Genomic DNA, 18,804 nt, shown 5'->3' on the forward strand with positions numbered 1-18,804 from the left:
AATTTCCCGGTTGTTTTCAATCCTTTCTCGGTCAAACTGCTTTAGCGCAGCTTCCTGTTTCCACAGGGCTTACAACGCCTATTGACACCCCATTTTTGACCGACCTCAAGACTTAGACTTCTTCGCTTGTGCACTCGATGATTATGATTGCATTTGTTCGCTTTGAATGCCCGATGTCCTCGATAGAATGCCCTGTCTTTGAGTCTTTAAAGCTTCTCCATTTTATGCTTCGTTTTGGACCAAAACCTTGTTCTTTCAAGCCTAGAACTTGTCGTGACCTGTCGGCCACCGCCATAGGCTGTCGGCCATGGCTCATGGTTGTCAGCCATTGGTGTGGCCGGTCGGCCACCAGTGTCTTTTTCCAAATATTTGTTGACAACTGTGCAAGCTGTTGGCACATTTAGCTGCATCTCTCTACACGTGTATAATAGGATGTTTCTAAGCTCAAGGCTTGTTTTTCTACATACAAGGGGGTTCCTCCCCCATTTTTGAGGGTTAGCAATTTTGGAACAAAATTATCTCTCACTCTCTCTCTCTCTCTCGCAATTTTATACACATTTGCTCACAAATCCTACACTTTTGCCTGTACACCCTTGATCAAAGTTGCTTCTCTTTGGATTGAGGCTTCTTGAGACCCTCTTTGAGCTCTAGGAGGACGTTTTGGCTTGGATTGTTGGCCAAATTGTGTCTTCCCTTCAAGAGGTATAACACTCTCTTTTTATACTTGTTTTGCACACTTGCTTTGCCATCTTTTTCAACTATTTTGGGGCTGGTTTTGAACTATCAAAAAATCTGTTTTTGTGGCCTAAAAGTGTTGGTTTGAGGCCATTTTCAATTAAGGGGTGGTTCACCCTTCTTGTTTTTTAGTTTGTAAAGCTTCTCTACCTTTGTTTACCATTTTTAAACCAACTTTTTTGGGCCTTTTAACCACTGAATTTCAGAGGTTTTTAGTGGTAAAAAACTCATTTTGAAATCCAAAATTGGAGGGGTTAGCCTCCCCTCCTTGTGTTTTGTTTGCATGCCTAGTTAGCTTTATATGTTAGAGCAATTTGTAGCTTAATTCCAGCATGATTTAGGCTTTTTTTTTTTGGACTGTTTTAACTCTATTTTTGGCTGGTTAAGTCTTTTGAGTCTTGTTTTGCATAGTTGTAGTGTAAGTCCTTTCACTAGCTTGGTGTTTTAAGGCTTTAACCACCATTTGTTTGAGTTGATTGCATGTTTTAGTGCTTTTTCTCACCTAATTTCAACACTTATAATCTCTGCAATCTCCCTCATTTCTTCACTTTTTCATTTGCTTTGAGGGTTGTTTCAACCTTAGGGTTGTTTAAGCTTGGGATTTAGGCCCATGCTTAATGGTTTAATCCTCCTTTGAGGGTTCATTACCAACGGCATGAGGCTTCTCTCATGCCTTAAACTACCGCTTGGTTGACATTTCTTTCATCTTAGAACACACTCACCAATGGACAAATTGATTAAAGAATGATTTGGTAATTAAAATGCGTAAACAAAATGGGCAAGTAAAAGTGATAAGATAAGCACTTCTTTTTGTTGCATTGCATGTGTTCAAATCGGACGTTAGTTTGAACACAAGGAAAATGGAACATTTCATACTCAAAAGTGATGAAATGTGCCATTTTCCTAGGTCTCCATTGCCCTTGATCATGCATGATAGGATGATGGTCATTTGAGTCTTGTTTTGCATTCATTTAACTTGTACAAACTTGGTTCTTTGACCATCATGCAATGAAATTGCTTGGCCGATGGTTTGAGAGCCAAGAGTATCACTCCTTTGAACTTGTTTGACGATAAGGGGGGTAACAGTACAAATAAACCTTCAAAAAAGTACATTGTTTTGCTCTGTTTGCTCTCTGTTACAGCAAGTAAGTCCAAGCCAGTGGTGGCCGACGGCTACCACTAGTAGCTAACCGGCCACCATCAATAGCCGACCGGCCACCATTGTTGGCCGACCGACCATCAGCAGTGGTCGACCGGCCCCACTATCGGCCACCAATGCAAATTCAACAGTGTACTCCTGAGGCAAAACAGAGTTGATCTGGAGAAGGAGAGAGCGTAAGTGCTTTTGTGCAACAGAGGCTTGCAGTAGCAAAACAGTAGCCTTTCAGGTGAAAATTTGAGCATGCATGCATCCCTCATTTCCCGTGCCCTTTTAGTTAATTTGCTCAGTTAATTAGTTGTAGCTAATGCTTGCAAATGATGCAATTATTCAAGTAGATTAGTTAATTAATTCATGTTGTAATTAATTAGCTTAGTTGCTTTGTAATTAATTAGTTAAAGTATTTAGCTAATTAGTTTGTCTAGACACCCCATTTTTGGCCGTCCTCAAGACTTAGACGTCACCGTTTGAACACTCGGTGATCATCCTTGTTTGTGTTCGTCTTGAGTTCCCGGAGGCCTCGGCTACGCGCCTTGCCTCGAAATCTCTCGGCTCGACTGCTTTGTGTCTGGTTTTGCACCAAGAGCTTGTAGATGTGTTCCTAAGGGAAGGGGATGGCCTGTCGACCAAGTCTCCTGCCCACCGGCCACCTTGATTTTCAATCGGCCAAATGTGATGGCCGGCCGGCCAGTTTGACTGCCGGTCGACCACTTTGATGGCCGGCCGGCCAAGTGTGGTTTTGAACCGCTCATGATTTGATTATGATTCAATTGCATTGCATTTTCATCTGCATTATTATACATAGTTTTGTTTATCGCATATCATTTTGCATTCATTTTGCATGTTATGCATATTGGTAACGATATCTGTACCTGTTAAGTTTTCTTTCTCTTTCAGGCACGATATTGTATGTACGGTTCATTTGAAGCTGGTGCAACTAGACGAACCGTGCAGATATTGTATTCTCTGGGTGAGACGTATCGAGAATTACATAATTCTCTTATATCCTTTCTGCATTGTCGTGTAGTTTGGTGTATGCTAGCTTAAAACTGTCGCATGTTATGCTTCGTTACAGTTTTCTTTGCATGATCATAAGTTATGCTCGGCTTCTTGCATTGTCTTTTACATTTTACCCCAGCCTGCGGGCGCATACCTTTGCCATTTTGTATGTTTGTCTAAGTCTTCGGCCTTGTCAAAAATAGGTCGTCTCCGGGCTTTGACATTCACTCCCGTCATCTTATGACTTCCGAGTTCTGTCAAAGAGGGGCAACTGTAGACATCCCATTTTTGACCGTCCTCAAGACTTGGACGTCACCGTTTGAACACTCGGTGATCATCCTTGTTTGTGTTCGTCTTGAGTTCCCGGAGGCCTCGGCTGCGCGCCTTGCCTCGAAATCTCTCGGCTCGACTGCTTTGTGTCTGGTTTTGCACCAAGAGCTTGTAGATGTGTTCCTGAGGGAAGGGGATGGCCTGTTGACCAAGTCTCCTGCCCACCGGCCACCTTGATTTTCAATCGGCCAAATGTGATGGCCGTTCGGCCAGTTTGACTGCCGATTGACCACTTTGATGGCCGGCCGGCCAAGTGTGGTTTTCAACAGATATCTTTGTAGACAGCTGGCAGCTGTCATTCCAGGCCATACCCCAGTCCATACCTGGACGTGGGTGTTCTGAGGAGCTGCAGATTGATATATTTCTATATCAATCAAGCTCTCTAACCAAAAAAAAGGAGAGATACAACTTTGAGCAAAAAAAAAAAAATCACTCTCTCTCTCTCTACATTTTTTGCCTCTCTCTCTAAGGTTTACGGCTTGTTTGTGCTCAAAAGTGCATTTTCTTTGCACTTTTGCATACAAACACCTAGTTCTCTACTCCCTTTATTGAGCTGAGGTCCTTGGAGGTGATTTTTGGGGTGATTTGAAGCTTTTTTAGGTCCAAAAGTTGCTGATTTACTGCTGTGCTTCAAGGGTGAGCTTTTACCTCTTTTAAGCCTTGCTTTCATAGCTTGTTTTTCCATATTTGCAACTATTTTTGAGCTTAACATATAACATAGAAAAGTCTTGTTTTTATCTGCCCTAAATAGTTTCTTAAGGGTGTTTTAAGCTTTGGGGTTGTTTGACCCCTCTTAAGGCTTGTTTGGCCCTTATTTTGTGCCATTTCGGTTGAGCTCCGGGACCATTGTGTTTGGGCGTCCTCACCACTGAAATCTTGAGGGATTTCAGTGATGAGGATGGTGCCTTGAGGTCCTAAGAAGGAGAGGGCCACCCCCTCTCCTTGTTGTCCTTGAAAAGGGCCATTTTTGCCTCTTGAGGGAGTATCTTGTTGAAGTGTATGTTGGCCATGCTTTAACTGATTTTTGTGCTTATTATGTCATAATATAGCTCTGTTTTCAGTTGGTTTGGACACACCTTGCATGCCTTGCATACATGTCTTGTAATGCCACATTTTTGCCTTAACGTGCTTTAGGTGTAGACCCTTGTTCTAGCATGATTTAGGCTTAGCTTTGTGAAGCTTACATGCATATTTTGATGTGCTAAGGGACTGTTTTAGGTGATTTGAATCATTCATGTCTTGCTTTGTATAGCTACCATGCAATCCCTCTTGAATGCCTTAAGCTTTGGCCTCTCTAGCATGCATTACTTGCATTATTTCAGTGGTTTGGAACCACTTACCATGTTATTTCAGTCCTTATAACATGCTTGTATGCTTGCCTTTGATGCCTCTTTGATGCCTTATGAGGTTGTGCCTTATGCTCCATGTTTGGTCATTGTGCATGCCCTTGAATTTAAGTCATTTAGATGCCATCTAAGTGGTCTTTAGGCTTGGTTTTAATATGTTAAAACTCTGTTTTGATCATTTAATTTATGCCATGTTTGGTTTTGCTAAGGGTAGTTCAATACCTCCTTAGCTTGCCTTAAGTACTTGGACCGTTATTGCATGCTTTGCTTGTTTTGATTACTTGGTTTGGCACCTCTCTCTCATGCAATTTCAGAGCTTATGATACATGCCATATGCCCATGTTTGTCTTCCTTTAAGTGTGCTTAAAGGTTGCTTATTTGATGTTCAAGTGTTAGCCCATTTGCTTGCATGTGTGTATGTGTATTGGTTATCATTTCCATAGCATTGGCCACTATTTTAGGCTTGTTTAAGGGCTGCCTAATTTAGTTGAAGTCCACCCTTTGGCATGTTGTTGCATGCTTAGCTTATGACATGTTGTTGCATGTTGAAATGATGTTGCATTTGGCACGTATTCTCCTCCTTGTTTTGGTTGCTTAACATGCCATATGTTTTGCATGCTTGTGTGTTGACATTGTGCCTTGTATGCTCATTTGACTTGCGTGCTTGTTATATGCCTTGCATGCTTCCCATATGCTCATGTTGCAGGCCTAGTTAACATACTTAGGTTGCATTGCATTTGCATGCATCTTTCACCTCTTGATCAAGCCATGATAGAGGTTGAAAGCCCCTTTGTTTGCTTATTTGCATTGCATTTCATTTAAAATCAAATTGCCTACTTGGTTTCTTGGGCCATCATGCATTGAAATGCGCGATTGATGGTCCGAGAATCGAGAACCGTGTCCCTTTGAGTCATAAACATGATAGGGGATATGTTGGTGCATACATTTGCTTGAAATACATTGCCATGCCTTCCTTGCCCTCTGCTGCTGTCAAACAGGTTTCTGCAGGAAGTTTTGGCTGGCCGGCCATATATACTGCCGACCGACCAAATGTATTTGGCCGAGAGATCAATGGATGGTCGATGACCACTTCAAAATGGCCAGTGATGATCCCACTCAGCCGGTGGTGTTCCATAATACTCAGAGAAGCAACCTTGGGAGTTGTGCAATTTTCAGAGAAGCAGAACAGTCAAAGCAGAGGCAAACTTGTGCATGGCGTTGGATTTCCGAGCAAACCCGAGCACGCGCGCATTGGATCTTCTTCCCGAGGCCTTTACTGCTCTCTTAGCTTAGTTAATTTGTTTAATTAATTAGGTGGTCTGTAATAATTAATTAGCTTGTAGGTTAATTAATTTGTATTATTCTTTTGGTCCCTCGGAGCGAGGGTGAATTTGTAATAAGTGTGGGTGCGTGTGTGCATGTCTTCTAACCCCCACTTCTTTCTCCCTTTTACTTACTTGCTTTGATGGTTAGTATTAGGACATGTTTACTTTAGCATACCTTATGCTATGCATGCGTGCATCATTCATTAGTCTTGCATGCATCAGGCTCGGTGCATCATACTAACTGCATAAGTATTTCAAATCTAACTTGAATACACGCTACTTGTGCATTTTCACATGTCATTTATAGACTAGCCGAGCCTACTCTAGTGACATTCCGTATGCGTTGCATTAGGCATTTAAACATGGACTTGGATCATGCATGATTGCTAACATGTTCTTGTTTTGGCACGGAGTACTAGGTGAGCTCTTTATGCTGTAGCATCTCACATGAGTGTGAACGTTAACATGATAGCATGATTACCATGAGGCTAGATGCTTATTTGATGAACTGCTTGAATGCCTGTGGGTAGAGGTTGGATTGTTTGAGTTGGGATAACTCCTTGAAATCCGTATTTTAGCCTACTTATGAGTAGCAAATTTCAAACTATTTTTCAAACAAACGGATATGCAATGCTTTGTTCCAATTTAGGCGATTTGGTCTATACTTGTTTACTGCGCGCATAACATAGTAATTCTAGGCTAATAACTGGAATAAGAACACATAACATTTTCAAAAACGGATATCATGGTTAGTAGAGGCCGATCTTCGGATCGGGTGAGAGGGGGTGCTCATAGCTGACCTTCCCCAATCGTACCCAAGCTCTCGAACCGAGGCAACTCTTGTGATGACGGACACGTGGCCTTTGGCACCGAGTCAGGGTTTCCTAAATTTCCCAAAATAAAATATTTAGGTGGCGACTCTGTATCTAGCAAAGCAGTCCATGTTTGGCACTTCTTTTTTAAAAATCTATTTTTCTCGAAACGATTTGTCGGATTTGGACTCTTTGCTTCAGATTAAGAACCGTGACAATTTGAGAGTCCTGAACTGTAGTAAACCCAAAAACGAACATAACGGGGGGGGGGGAGGACTCGTCCTCCCGGGGCGTTCGGGGACGTCTACAGTTTGCTTTGTAATATTTAATTAACTTAGATAGTTAATCATTTATTTTTTTACTTAATTAGCTTAGAATAGTTAGTTAATTCTTTTAAGTGTTGTAATAATTAGCTTAGTTAGCCTAGTTAACTAATTAGCTAGTTTCATTCGGACCTTCCTTCGCGAGGGCGTAATGTTGTAATAAGTGTGTGTGCTTGTGTGTATGTCTTCCAACCCCATGTCTTTCTTCTTTTTATTTAATCATTTTTGATGGTTAGATTAGGGACATATTTCAAATTGGCATACCTTATGCTTGCATCCGTTCATTTGTATCGCATGCACTGAGGCTCGACGCATCATTCAAATTGTATTGTCATTTCAATACTTCTTTGAATACTTGTTTTAATCACATGTTGTTCAAATCGACCCATATGCCATATTAGTAGCCGAGCCTATTAATTACACTTTGCATGTGTCGCATTACACATCTTATATAGTTAGGAATCATGCATTATTTTCTAACTCATATTTCCCTAGCTTGGAGTACTAAGTGAGTTTTTATGCTTTAGCATACTTGCATAAGTGTGAATGTTGCCATGATTAGCATGCTTGCCATGAAGCTATGTGCTTAAATGTTAAACTGCTTGAATGCCTGTGGATGAAGGCTTGTTGTTTGAATTGGAACAGTTCAACAAATGTAAGTTTTAATCCCACTTTGTTGAGTGGCAAATCAGTTTTAAGCCTACTATGTTTGGTGGCAAATCCGTAAACTTTAAGCCCACTTGAGGTGGGAAATTCAAACCATTTTCGCAAACAAACATGAGTTGAATTGTTCTAAATTAAGCAAACTAGTGTATACTTGATTGTGCGCATCACATAGTAAAACTAGTTGAATAACCGGAATAAGAGCACATAATGTTTATAAAAAATCATATTATGATTAGTAGAGGCCGATCTTTGATCGGGCGAGCGGTGGTTCTCAATTCATGACCTTTCCCTCTCGTACCTAAGTTCCCGAGTCGAGGCAACTTTGGTGATGACGGACACGTGGCCTTTGGCACGAGTCATGGGTTTCCTAAATTTCTCTAAAAATAAAATATTTTAGGTAGTGACTCTGTATCTGGCAAAGTAGTCCAATTTTGGCACTTTTTGATTAAAAATCAATTTTCCAAAACGATTTGCCGGATTTGGACTCTTTGGTGATTATCAATTTCACATTGCACTTGTGAGATTAGATTCAGAACCATGGGAGTCCAAACTGTAGGGCTTTCTTTCAAACCTTCTGAAAGGAGGCGCGAAAAAGGCGAGCCATAGCGCCCAGTTCCTGAGCTAAATTTTCCATACCAGTGTTCTCCAGGAGCTTTCTTTTCTCATCGGCCATTCCGGCCACTACAGCAATCCCTGCTTCATTTCCTTCTTGTTTCATTTCTATTCCCTCCTCCTTATCCAGCTCATCACTTAGCCATCCAGAGTTGTTAGTTGATCTGTTCAAGTCAAACTAGCCAATCTGCACATCCCCCTAATCTTGTTCATCGAAAAACTGCAACTTCACTAAATCTTCCTCGAGATCTACCAAATCATCTAGCCCTTGGCTCGGGCCATCCTCCTAGCCACATTAACCTTTACCACAGTTGGCAATACCAATCCAGGCTTGTTTTGATCAGTCAGCACAATGTAGCAGCTTGGATCATACATTCCATCAGAGTCCTCCGAACACTCCGGCAACAGACAAATACCTTTCTCCAAGGTCGACCTCCTTTCTCTTGTAACTGTCACCACCACAAGCTTAGATTGAAGTGCGGACGTGTCCATCATGCATAGATTTTTGCTTTCAGGAGTGAACACCGCCGATCTAGGTAGGTGGGGAGGGGTAATATATACGCTGCAGTCGTAGAGGGTGGCCAATATATGGATTAGGTTGAGATTTAGAGGTGGGGGAACTTGATTATGGGTCAGCAATGGATTTGTGGTCACGTTGGGTTTTTGAAATGGAGCGATCACCTTATTGTCCACGAGCATTCCAATTTGATTAATTATTCAAGCTAATTAAAAATAATTACAACACTTTACCAAAATTAGCTAGCTACAACTAATTAATTACAACAATTATCTAAGCTAAGTTTTTAAACTAAACAGACTTGGTACGCAAGGAATGCTCATGCATGTGCACAATTTACGCTCGAAAAGGCCACTGTTTTGCTTCCAGCAAGCCTCTGTTGCACAGTAGAACACTTATACTATTTTCCAGTTCCTGACTAGCTCTGTTCTGCTTCAAAAATACACTGCTGGATTTTGCAGAGGTTGTCGGCCGGCCAGGAGTGATGCCCTGCCGTCCACCTGTGACGGCCTGCCGGCCATAAGAGGTGGCCTACCGGCCATAAAAAGTGGCCTGCCGGCTTCATCTTGCTGTAGCAGAGAGAAAACAGAGCATGCACAGGGTATTCTCAAGGTTTGTCTGCATAACTTACCCCTCCTTATCATCAAACAGCTCAAAGGAAGGACAAAACTTGGTTCACAAACCATCAACTCAAGCAATTTCATTGCACGATGGCTTGTGCACCAAAAGTGTGCAATTTCAATGAATGCAACAAACAAAGACACAAACCCCCTCCCTTTCATGAATTGATCAAGGGAAGTGGTGACCTTGGAAACTTGAACAATTTAGTCACTAATGAGTATGAAATGTCTCAAGTCTCCATATGTTCAATTAACGTCCGATTGAACACACAACCAATTATTATCTTGCACCATTTTAGTCCCATTTTAGTTACCTTTTTTTAGATTACCAACCATCCTTTAATTCATTAAGTCCAATGGTGAGTTAAAGTCCTCTAAAGGAGAGAAGTACTAAACCAAGAGTTAGCTTAAGACATGAGAGAGATGTCATGCCGTTGATAATGAACGCCTAAAAGGGATTAAACCATTAAGCATGAAAACCTCAATCTCGAGCTTAAAACAACAATAGGCTTGAAACAACTCTCAAAGCAAAGCAAAAGCCAAGAAAGAAGGGAGGTTGCAGAGGTGATTAAAGGTGATCACAAGTATGGAAAGCCATAAATAAATGCTATTAACTTAAATAAGATGATGTCTAAGGCCTAAAACACCAAGCTTATGAGGACAATTACACTACAAGCATGCAAAACAAAACTCAAATGCAATGATCAATCAAAAATAGTCCTAAAACATGCTGGAAGTAAGACAAAAATGGCTAGAATAATAAGCTAAAACATGGAGTTTGCTAGGCTAGTGAACAAAACACAAGGAGGGGAGGCTAACCTCTCCAATTTTGGACTTCAAAACATAATTTTAGCCACTGAAATAACTCTGAAAATCAGTGTTTAAAAACTCAAAAAAAGTCAGTGTAAAGGTAGGAAACACAAGGGCAAAGGATAGAAGAACAAGGTAGAAAGAAGGATGAACCACCCCTCCACCCTTTAAGGCCTTAAACCACAAGTTTCAGCCCAAAAATAGTGGGAAAACAGTAGGAAAAAGAGTTGTTGAAGTAAGTAAAGAAGCAAAGCTTTATACCTCTTGAAGAGAAGATCACTTTCAAGTAATAAAACCACACAAAACACACCCTCAAGAGCTCAAACAAGGCTCAAAGACACCTCAGCTCAAAGATGAAGAGGTTTGGTTAAGAGTGTATAGGCAAAGGTGAAGAGTATATAGGCTAAAGTGTAGAAATTTGCTAGAGTGAGAGAGAATTGTAGAGAGAGGAAAAATTTTCTCAAGCAAGAGAGGAGGTCCTCTATATATAGAGAACATGAATCTCCCTCAGAAACATCCAGCCATACATGTGGAAGTAGATGCATGCATCTATACAAATAGTGGGCACAGCTGGCAGAAAATATCTACAAAATACATTGGTGGCTGGCAGGCCACTATTTCTGGCCGGTAGGCCACATCAATGGCCGGCAGCCAAGAAAAGTGGCCAGCAGCCCACATGGGTGGCCGACGAGCCTCAAGGTTTTCCAGGTTTGAAAAGTTAGGGTTTTGGTCCAAAAACAAGGCAATAGGTGTGCAGGGTTTGAAGGCTCAAAATTGTGGCATTCCGTTGAGGATTTCGAGCACTGAAACAAGCACATGCATTCATCATTAGGTGTGCAAGTGGTGGCATCCAAGTCGTAAGGACTAGGGCTGTTCACGGGTCGGTTTTGGCCGGGTGCGGGTCAAACCCGACCCGACCCGCACTTATGCGGTTGGGGAAAAATGGACCCGCAACCGCCCGAGATGCGGTTCGCGGTTTGTGCGGGCGGGTGCGGTTCGGTTTGCGGTTTAGTTTTTTTTTTTTTTTTTTTTTTTTTTTTTTTAACTTAAGCAAATTTGATATTTTTTGTTACTTTCTAAACATTTTTTTTTTTTAGAAGAGTTATAAATTAAATTACAAGATATACAATTCATGATCATAATAAATAGTCCACATGTTAGATAAGATGATATGGAACCATACTTGAGGATAGTAATTAATCTTCCTCCTTAGCTTGCAAAAACAAACCCTTAAAAGTCAAACTAGTAACACTAATTTAAATATGCAAAAACAAACCCTTAAAAGTCAAACTAGTAACACTAATTTTAATAGTGGATTAATCTTCACTGTTTAGTTTTTAATATGCAATAATGTGATAATAGAATGACAATTCAAAATATCATATTTAATTGTGTCTACTAGACTAATGGAATATAATGATTTTTGTTTATATATATATAAATAAAAGTCAAACTAGTAACACTAATTTAAATATCATTAGATCATGATAATGTATATAAGTGCCCATATAATAAATTTTACTTTCATCCAAAATGTAAAAATAAAAATAATAACTAGTTATCTCCATCCATCCAAAATGCAAAAAATAATAATAATAACTAGTTATTTTTTCTTTAAAAAAAAAAAAGAAAAAAAAAAAAGATGCGGGTTGCGGGCGGGTCGGGTTAGACCCGAACCCGATCTTTTGCTAATTTCTTGACCCGCACCCGCCCGCCTACCTACATCGAAACCGCCCAAAGCACTGCGGGTAGGGTAGGGTCGGGCGGTTTGTGCGGGCGGGTGGGTTTGTTGCCCAGCCCTAGTAAGGACGGTAAAAAATGGGGTGTCTACAGCACCTCAACACATTCCCACATTTGTCGTGCTCACACAAATCGGGCAAGTAGGCACCTCAAATACATTCGAAAACAATAAAATCTTAACACATCACAAAGACCCTCCAATTTTACTTATCAATTATCCATTAAGTCAATTCAAGAACAAGCCTTATGGTTACACATTATAATTTGGGGCTTTTCCTTCCAAGTATCAATTTCCCTTAATTTATGTCTATTTAGTCAATTTTCAATAATTGGTTACCCATCCCATCATCAATTTCACACAAAACACATCATCAACACAAAATTCATAAATATATAATCTACATCATCCATCTCAATAGTCACATAGACCTTAAGATTCACACACCTTTAAACTAAAATATAAATATATAAGGTTAAAGATATTCCTGCCTCAAGGATTGCATAAAGAGAGATGAAGCTTCCAAAATAACATGATCTAATCGGTTCAAAATGTAACTCTTGGTGACGATAACAACTTTAATGAAGGCGCAAAGATTGATTCTTGCTATTACTAGATGAAATCTAGGGTTTTCAAGCTAGGGTTTTGGAAGAAGGGCTGTTAGAGAGAGAAGGAGTGTGAAAAGAATGAGCTAGAAAAGTGTTTGGATCGCATTATAACTCTGCTACCCCGAATAGACCGCTTGAGCGAACTTTCCATTGCTCAAGCGAAGTGCCAAAATACAAAGAGACCGCTCGAGTGGTAAACACATGGTCTCAGAAGTTTTGCAGAGCTACAGTGAGAATACTGGGAGCTTGAATTTTATGCTCGAGCGACCTTTCCTTCGCTCAAGCAGTCTCACCTACAAACTTGTGAGATACTAGGAGCTACAAATCTACGCTCAAGCAACCAAATGACTGCTCAAGCGATCACCCAAAATCAGTTGTTACAGCCTTCCCTCCTTAAAGAATTTGGTCCCCGAAATTTCATAGTTCCTGCCAAAACAACTCCAACAATTCCCAAGGAAGATGAACCACAATAACAGTAGCCTCAATCTTCACAACTTCATAAATCAAAACGAAATCAAAGCTAAATTCAAACAATATCATGAGGATTTTGATTTCTTTCATTTACTTCTTTCTATAACCTTTCATACAATAATTTAAGATAATAAACAAGCAAGTTTACATATCATTAAATAAATCTGGGTATTTCTCACGAACTTCAGTTTCTCGTTCCCAAGTAACTTCTTCCACTCCGTGGTGGTGCCATAAAACTTTCACTAAGGGAATGACATTACCTCTCAAAACTTGTTCTCGGGTGTCCAAGATTTTCATCGGTCTCTCTTCACATGAAGCATTCTCATCCACCTCTAAATTTGTCCAATCCAAGACATGGAAAGGATGGGGCTCATGCTTGCGAAGCATGGAAACATGAAACACATCGTGTACTCTGTATAATTATGGTGGCAATGCAAGGTGATAAGCTACCTCCCCACCCGTTCTATATTATCAAGAGGGCCAATGAATCTAGCTGACAATTTCCCACTTCACCCAAATCTCATTAAAACCTTTTCTAGGTGAGATTTTCAGAAATACATGATCACCCACATCAAATGATAGAGGTCTCCTATTTCAGTCGGCATAACTCTTTTGTCGACTTTGAGCTGCAATCAACCTTTTCCGAATGAGAGCTATTTGCTTCATGGTTTCACGAACCAATTCTGGTCCAAGCATATGTGAGTTTCCAACCTCATTCCAACACACCAATGACCTATATGGTTGCCCATACAAAGCTTCAAAAGGTGCCATCCCAATGCTAGCTTGGTAACTATTATTGTAGGCAAACTCCGCTAAAGGTAGGTGTAACAAGCCCGCGGGGGGGGGGGGGGGGCCTCGCTACAGCTCGGACTCGACTCTTGCAGTCACGGTTCTAGATCTGAACCAAAGAGTCCAAATCCGGCAAATCGTTTTAGGAAAACTGATTTTTGAAAGAAGTGCCAAACATGGACTGCTTTGCCAGATACAGAGTCGCCACCTAAATATTTTATTTTGGGAAATTTAGGAAACCCTGACTCGGTGCCGAAAGGCCACGTGTCCGTCATCACCAAAGTTGCCTCGGCTCGGGAACTTGGGTACGATTGGGGAAGGTCACTTCGTGAGCACCCCCGCTCGCCCGGTCATAGACCGGCCTCTACTAACCATGATATCAATTTTTGAAAACATTGTGTGCTCTTATTCCGGTTATTAGCCTAGGTTACTATGTGATGCGCACAGCATACAAGTATAGACCAGGTCACCTGAATTGGAACAAAACATTTCATGCTTATTTTTGAAAGTGGTTTGCTACCCGCAGGTAGGCTTGAAACAATTGATGATTTATTCCAATTCAGATAACACAGCCTCCACCCACAGGCATTCAGGCAGTTATATCAGATAAGCACATAGCCTCATGGTAAGCATGCTACTCATGGCAATCACTCACACGCATGCAAGGATGCTAAAGCATAAAACTTACCGGGTACTCCAAGCCAAAACAAAAGCTGTATTAGAAATCATGCATGATCCTAAGTATACAGAGATGCCTAATGCAACACATGCAAAATGCAACTATAGCAGGCTCGGCTATTCTAGGATGGTATATGAAATGCTACAACTAGCATGTATTCAATTTGGAATTGAAAGTACGATGCAGTTAGTATGGTGCGCCGAGCCCGGTGCATGCGATACAGATGAATGATGCAAACATGCTGTCATACTGTATGCTAATTTAAATATGCCCTGATCTGACCATCATAAGCGGATAAATAAAAGGGAGAAAGACGTGGGGTTGGAAGACATACATCACACTCACGCACACTTATTACAGTTGTGCCCTCACTCGGAGGGTCCAAATAAATATACAGTCCAAATATTACAGTCCCGAATAAAAGAATATTACAGTCCGAAATATTACAAAGTTCTAATTAATTAACAAATTATCTACGAAAGCGAATAAAACTGGCGTGCAAGCCAGGGAGCTGTCTTGCTTCTGATGGATGATGCATGTCCGGGTTGTCTTGCGCGGAAATCCACCGGAATGCCCCAATTAGCCTCTGTTTACACCTGTTCTTGAAATGCGTGCCAAGTCCCAAAAGTTGCTGATCCTTCGTTTTGCTGCAACAGAGAGCAGGAAAGGGGCATAGCAATGTATTTGCACAAATATATGCATGTCTCGATCCTCGTGCCACCAATCACGCATACCGAGGCATGATGGCCGAGGAATCGAAATGCACAACTCAATATAGGATGAATGCACATGAAACTACAGCTAAAACCTAACTCCATCATGGATAATCCGGAGTGTCGGTGACTGGGGAATTGAGACACATTCCGTCACTCGGAGTACGAAATGTACCCCGTTTCCCGTGCCCGGGCTAACTCCTATTCCGAGCACGATGCAATATGCATGATATGCATGAAATGCAACTAAGATGCAATCCTAACATACACAATGCTATGAAAATGAGATGCCTCGAAATGCGTGCATGCGGGCACGCAAACCGAGGCGATGATATGTGTCTCGAAATACGTGCATGCGGGCACACAAACCGAGGCGATGATATGTGTCTCGAAATGCGTGTACACGGGCACGCAAACTGAGGCGATGATATGTGTCTCGAAATACGTGCACGCGGGCACGCAAACCGAGGTGATGATATGTGTCTCGAAATGCGTGCACACGGGCACGCAAACCGATGCAATGATATGTGTCTCGAAATGCGTGCACACGGGCACCCAAACCGATGCGATGATAGAATGCAATGAAAATGAGATGGAAATGACGAATGGGCTTATACCAACATGAGTGAGCCTCAGCCACACTCACATAGGATGCCGGCGGATAAAAAAGGAGTGCCTCGAAATGCGTGCACACGGGCACGCAAACCGAGGCAATGATAAAATGTAATGAAACATGGCAAAAATGATATGCAAGAATGCCAATGGAATTTCAGCAACAAAATATGGGGGAAAACAGTCCCGAAATGAAGCGAAATGACATGAAATGCAAGGAAATGTCCCGAAATGCAACATTAGGCATCCGAAATGGCCTATAGCCATGCCAAACATGCACAATATGGACATGCAATGCAAAGACAGAAGCTAGACAGTCCCAAAAGATGCACTTTCACAGTTATAAACATGGCCAAACAGCAAGCATAGGTAAAGGAAAAATAGCATGCAAGAATAGGGGCCAAAGGAGGGGTAATGAAGCAAGTGGTATAAGCTAAACCCAAAATGAAATATTTCCTTCTACAACACTGAATATGGACCAAAAATATGAACATTTACAGTATATAGCAGCCTCAAAATCAGTATACAAACATGCTAAAAATATGATGCAAAATGAGGCTCAAAAGGTGCTAAAACATGAAGTATACAAAATAATCACCAAACAGAAAAAAAGTGTGAATGAAGCATGAAGTATAGGCCAAAACAAGACCACTTTCAGTTCGGACCAAGGTCCAAAAACAGAAGCAAAGAGGGCTACCAATTTATGCAAAAATGGGGCCAAATAAGGGATTGAACTACAAGTGACACATGGAGACACCAAACAAGGTTGAGCCCTTCTCCAATGTTGAAGAGGGGCTCAAAATAAGCCTTATATCAGTTTAAAACATGCTCGAAAATAAATTGCTCATGGGCCAAAAATAGCATACAAAATCATGACATACAAGATGATCAATGAAGCAAGTGTATTATGGAGGGCTCAAACAGGGTTAAGCCCTTAATGAGAAGTGAAGATGAGCTCAAAATATGGCCCTTTTCAGTTAGGGCCGGAGCTTGAAACCAAAAAGAAGTGGGGCTTAGAAATAGATCAAGAAAAAGGTTCAAAAGGGTAAAAGTGTTACTTACCCTTGAAGATTCAAACTTTTGTTGCTTCTTGGATGGATTTGCAGCTTCTTTAGCCTTCAAGAATCCTTCCTTGTTGCTGGAAATGAGATGGTGGTGGTAGAGCTTGGTGGTGTAGAAGGAATGATGGTTAGTGACTTAGGGTTTTTTGAAGAATTGAGAAGGAAGAAGATGGAGTTGGCTATGGAAGCTTGAAGAGTAAATTTTCTAACCCTTAGAAGTGAGGCCACCAGCTGGTTAAAAGGATCAAAAAGGGGGTGTAAAGGTGGGGGAGAAGGAGGGCAAAACTCCCCCACAAAATATCCCCCGGATACAGAAAATATCTGGGGGATATTGCCCCACAGCTGTAAAGTGCACAGTGCAAGGAACACGGCCGGCCTAACACTTTTGCTGGAGGTGGCCGGCCGGCCACACCCCCTAGCCGGCCGGCTAGGGGTCAAAAGGGTCAATGTGATTTTCTGGCCGGCCAGCTAACGGAGAGGTACCCCTATGTGTGTACAACACAACCATGTGGTTAAAATTCCAAGAAAGTGGGTCCAAGGGGTTCAACATTGGCTCGGAAAGAGGGGTTCAAAAGGGTCAATTCGAATTACTGGCCGGCCATGAACTTTTAGGGGCCTCCCAGGTGTGTACATCACAGATATGTGGTTCAAAGTTCGAGAAAAAGGGTCCAAGGGGTTCAACATTAGCCCGGAAGAAAGGGGTCAAAAGGGTCAGGTGACCTTAATGGCCGGCCACCAACTTTTAGTGGCCTCTCATGTGTGTAGATCACAGATATGTGGTTGAAAGTTGGCAACACTACCCCTAGGGTGTTCAACATTAGCCCGGAAGTTGGAAAAACGGGCGCCGGAGGGCCCCGGAGGAGAGATAACTGGCTGCTGCAACAATTGCTGGCCTCCCACCCTTCAGTGACCTTCCTTGTGATAAAACAGAGGTACCTGCCAAAAATGAACGAAAACCGTTGCAAAACGAAAGTTCCGGGGGTAAAACACGCAGTTCGGGGTCCCGAAAATGGGCTGTTAAGCATCGAAAGTGGTATTCGACCTCGAAGTGGGTTTCTCAGCCCCCAGTGTCCCTCAAAAGGGAGAAAATAGGAAGTATGCCAAAAATTAGAGCAATAGGAGATGGTTAAGCGGTCCCGAACCGAGGCGCACGGCCAACGGTCCCGAAAACCGGGAACCAGACTCCGAAATGGGCAAAATGGCCTACGGCCACCAAATGTAGCCTGCGAACATTGAGAGATGGTCTACGGGACCTCTCCCTCCCCTCAGGAAAAGAAACAGAGAAAACCGAGTCTGGTTCGCAAATCGAGACAAGGCACAGAAAAGGGTTCGGAAGTCTGGAGGCAGGGCTCACGGCCGCAACTCTAAAACTTCTGAACGAGCACATTATGGGACATCACCAAGCGCTCAATCAGTGACGTCTGAGTCTTAAGGTCGGTCAAAAATGGGGTGTCTACAGTTGCCCCTCTTTGACAGAACTCGAAAGTCACAAGTGACGGGAGTGAATGTCAAAGCCCAGAGACGACCCATTTTTGACAAGGCCGAAGACTTAGACAAACATACAAGATAGACAAAGATGTGCCCGCAGGCATGCCCGCAGGCAGGGGGCAAAATGCAAATGATATGCAAGAAACCGAAGGTAACCTATTGATCGTGCCAATGCAGCATGCTGTAATGAAGCAAGTATTCGCAAATAGATGCAACAGTTTTAAGCAAGAACGCAAAGCAACAACTACATTTCATGCAGTTAAGAATGCGGAGGATTATTCAATCCCCGCCACGTCTCACACGGAGAAGATACGATACCTGCGCGATTCGTCTGGTCGCACCAGCCTCAATTGAACCGTACATACAATATCGTGCCTGCAAAAGAGAGAAA

Source organism: Camellia sinensis, chromosome 3 (assembly GCF_055761805.1).
Source record: "Camellia sinensis isolate YWXY chromosome 3, ASM5576180v1, whole genome shotgun sequence".
NCBI lineage: Eukaryota > Viridiplantae > Streptophyta > Magnoliopsida > Ericales > Theaceae > Camellia > Camellia sinensis.